This window comes from Eumetopias jubatus, unplaced genomic scaffold, assembly GCF_037043125.1.
Source record: "Eumetopias jubatus isolate StellerSeaLion01/CBP00866 unplaced genomic scaffold, mEumJub1_p1.0 scaffold_2, whole genome shotgun sequence".
Taxonomy (NCBI): Eukaryota; Metazoa; Chordata; class Mammalia; order Carnivora; family Otariidae; genus Eumetopias; species Eumetopias jubatus.
Genome location: NW_028274808.1, coordinates 148,546,992 through 148,550,986, shown reverse-complemented (window position 1 = coordinate 148,550,986; position 3,995 = coordinate 148,546,992). Strand labels below are relative to the sequence as shown.

Here is a 3,995-nt window from a genome sequence, read left to right as displayed (position 1 = left end):
CAACAAATCAGCTGATTAAAATGTTAACAGAGGTTAATACAAATTGCCTGTTAACTACCCTCAGCTACAATACGTTGGGCACTTCCAGAAAAAATAGACAAGAGACAGATACACTTTTTTTTCACACTGCAATAGTTAATTTTATTTGTTCAAGGGCTCATATTGCAAGCATTAAACCAAGCATGGGCTTTGATTTTTGTGAGCCCAGATTCACATATTTAGGAAGATAAAAGCAAACTGTGATCCATGTATATGGATGAAAAACTAAAGGCTCACAGTTAATCCCATCATAGTTTTAAATTTCTGCATCCTAGAAGCCAGAAGTCACAGATCTTTTAGGTCTTTCTGGATGTCCCACAAGGTATCTGCACTTTTCTTGAGCTGGGCAACCTCATCATCCTTCAGCTTCTGGTTGATCACACTGGTTAAGCCCCGAGCGTTCAGGATACATGGAAGGCTCAGGAAGACTTCGTTCTCAATGCCATACATCCCCTTCACCATTGTTGACACTGGATGAATCCTGGATAGATTTTTCAACATGGATTCAATGAGATCAGCCACACTTAATCCAATAGCCCAGTTGGTATATCCTTTTAGCTTGATGACTTTGTAGGCACTTTCCACAACCATCTTATGCCCTTCCTTCCAATTTTCACCGTTGTTGAGACAGATACATTTTAAGTGGGCAAGACAGTCAGAGGCAAGGTTTTCCCTCCAGGAGTAGAAGATCTTAATCATTCTAGTTATACTATGAAGACACATGGCCAACTTTTCATATGGATAATATTGTCCAAGGATAGTCCAAATAATTGCTTTCAATAGCCACACTCAGTAGATCAAAGAGTGCAGGAATTATCCAGAAACATTTCATTGTTTTTAAGACTCTACCTCTAACAGACATACTGACATATAATGGAGATAGCCCTAGACTAAATATGAGGATACCTGGTTCTAGTCCTTAGTGACCACTCACTAGTCATGTGGCCTCCGACAATAGGCTTAACCACTTGATCCCCAGTATTTTTTCTTAAAAATGGAGATAATTACACCTGCTTGTCTTTCTCACACAGTTATTAATGAGGATTTTGTTAAATAATAAATTCAGTAACTCAGAAAACCTAAAATCCTGTACCAGTACATCATTCCTTTAAAATCAATTTTCTTTGATACTATCACTCATACTTTGTATATTCAAGGATTGCCCATTGTCTAGAGAAAAAAAGCATCTTGAACAGACGTATTCACATTTTTTAGCTCCAACTATTCTCTTCTGAATTCTTCATGCTAGCAAACAAAATGCTTTGACTAGTGCTTTTGCTCTCTCTGACTTCAGAGAAAAAAATCCTTTAAGACTCAACTCAGGTTTGTCCGCCTTCTCAGATAAACCTGGTCCATAATGATCTCCTTTCATGTGAACTCTAACACCCTTTACTATTGATATCATCGACTTAGTAATTAATAGTATTCTGGTTTTTTACCATTGTTTTAATGCTGTTGTGCACTTTTATTTCATATGGAATTAAAATCTTCCCCTGCTTATGTGTGATCTCCCCAACTCTACCCATAAATGGAGGCTAGCAGGGACTATGGCTTTGGCATATTTGCATTTCCCTCATCACTGGATGGTAGAAGGCTCTGTTAAACAACTGAATCAATTTCCCTGCCATGATCACTACACGGCTGTAAATCTGCCCCGCACTGCAAGGCTCCCAGCTTTACAGTCACAACCCACTGCAACTCAGCTTGGCCTTCTGAGTGCAAAAAAAAAAATCAGTCACAATAACATTCTGAGTGGGTTTATTCCAGGACTCACTTCACTCTTCATGGCCCTACCTGTGTTAGAGCCACAGTTCATAATATAGGGTTATCTGTGATCACTGAGCTTGCTTGCACTACCAACATCCCTACTTCCACCCTCCAGAGAGGAGCTCTAAAGGCAGGAAGTCTGGCCTGAGCAACAAATACTGACATGAGATTCAACTTTTCTTGCCATCTCTCCCAATATCTGGTTGACAGAGATGGTTATCGAGAAGGAATCACTTACTGTCTTCTGTTTTCTGCTCCACGAGTAGGAAAAGTAGAGCAGAGACAAGTGGGAAGCTAAGGTACTTAACCAGACGAAGCAGGTGAAGGCTGAGGTCCACAAGCTCTGGGCACTTACTTGCTGGCCCTGAGATGTCCAATACCATTACCTACTAGCCACATGGGGCTAGTAAGCACTTGAAACTTTAATGGCTAGTCTAACTAAAAACTGAACTTTTAATTTTATTTAATTTTAATTCATTTAAATGTATAAATTGAAGCAGAGTAAAATAGTTTTTCATTAAGCATGACTTTATTGTTTTGCCAGGACTACTTTTCACTCTGTTGAAAATTTAGCATTCAAATTGAGATGTGCGACACATCTTTTTTTTTAATTTTATTATGTTATGTTAATCACCATACATTATATCATTAGTTTTTGATGTAGTGATCCATGATTCATTGTTTGTGCATAACACCCAGCGCTCCATTCAATACGTGCCCTCTTTAATACCCATCACCAGGCTAACCCATCCCCCCACCCCCTCCCCTCTGGAACCCTCTATTTGTTTCTCAGGGTCCATAGTCTATCATGGTTCGTCGCCCCCTCCGATTTCCCCCCCTTCATTTTAAGTTTCCTACTATCTTCTTCTTTTTTTTAACATATAATGTATTATTTGTTTCAGAGGTATGGGTCTGTGATTTAACAGTCTTACACAATTCACAGCGCTCACCATAGCACATACCCTCCCCAATGCCTATCACCCAGCCACCCCATCCCTCCCACCCCTCTCCACTCCAGCAACCCTGTTTGTTTCCTGAGATTAAGAATTTCTCATATGGGATCTTAAAGATGGTAATAAAGGGGGGAAGTAAAATAGCTCTTTAATAATTTCCTTATCAATTACATGTTAACATCATATTTGGACATAGTGGAATACAAAAAATATATAATTAAAATTAATTTCATCTTTTTCTTTTTCACCTTTTTTAATGTAGTTACTGGAAAATTTAAACTTTGGGCTTTGCATTATATTTCTATTGGACACAGCTGTTCTAGGCCATCACCTAGTATGTTATAAAGTGTTAATAGCTAAGAATATTATGTACATTATTTCATTTCATGCTCACCACAGATTCTTGAGGTATCATCCCTATTTTATAGATGATGAAACTGAGGTATAGCAAGATTAAATGGCTTGTCCGATATCCACAGCTGGTAAGTGATAGAGCTGAGATTCATTCTTAGATCAGACTCACACCAGAGCCCACACAGAATAATTTATTGGGATACTTACCTCCCTTGAATTATAAAAATTTTGATCAAATATGCTCAGAAATTTATTTTTTGAATACCACCTAAATCTTCTAGCCAATTACAAACACTGAAAAAATTCAGGCAGAAGATGAGCAAAATCCCATCTGATTTGTTTCCAAAACAGAACCCAAACTGGTCCAGCCAAGTACGGTAATGGCAAAACAGTGAGAAACAACTGATAGGGTCACAGAGGAACCAAAACTCATATTAGGCATAGGTTTAAATATTTCCTGGGGTGCCTGGGTGGCTCAGTTGGTTAAACATCTGCCTTCAGCTCAGGTCATGATCCCAGGGTCCTAGGATCGAGCCCCGTGTCGGGCTCCTTGCTCAGTGGGGAAGCCTGCTTCCCACCCCCCCTGCCTGCCACTCCCCCTGCTTGTGCTCTCTCACTGTCAAATAAATAAAATCTTTAAAAAATAAATAAGTAAATAAATATTTCCCAAAGTACTGTGTCACAAACATGTACCTAAACAATGAATACAAATTATTCATTTCTTACAGTCTCTTCATTTCATTCCTGAAGGAATTTTTCCAAGCAATTCGAAGTCTTGGCCAATTGGCCTTCATCAAAATAATAGGGAGAGTACAGGGATAGTTTTAGAAGGTGAAGAATTGCTCCACAGGAGGCTAATTATTTGAAACTTGAATTTACACT

General features: G+C 38.8%; 1 pseudogene; it reads right to left on the bottom strand.

Moving 5' to 3' along the window:
• Nucleotides 1-324: 324 nt before the first annotated feature.
• LOC114206801 (L-lactate dehydrogenase B chain pseudogene) lies at nucleotides 325-630 on the bottom strand (annotated as a pseudogene).
• Nucleotides 631-3,995: the final 3,365 nt, after the last annotated feature.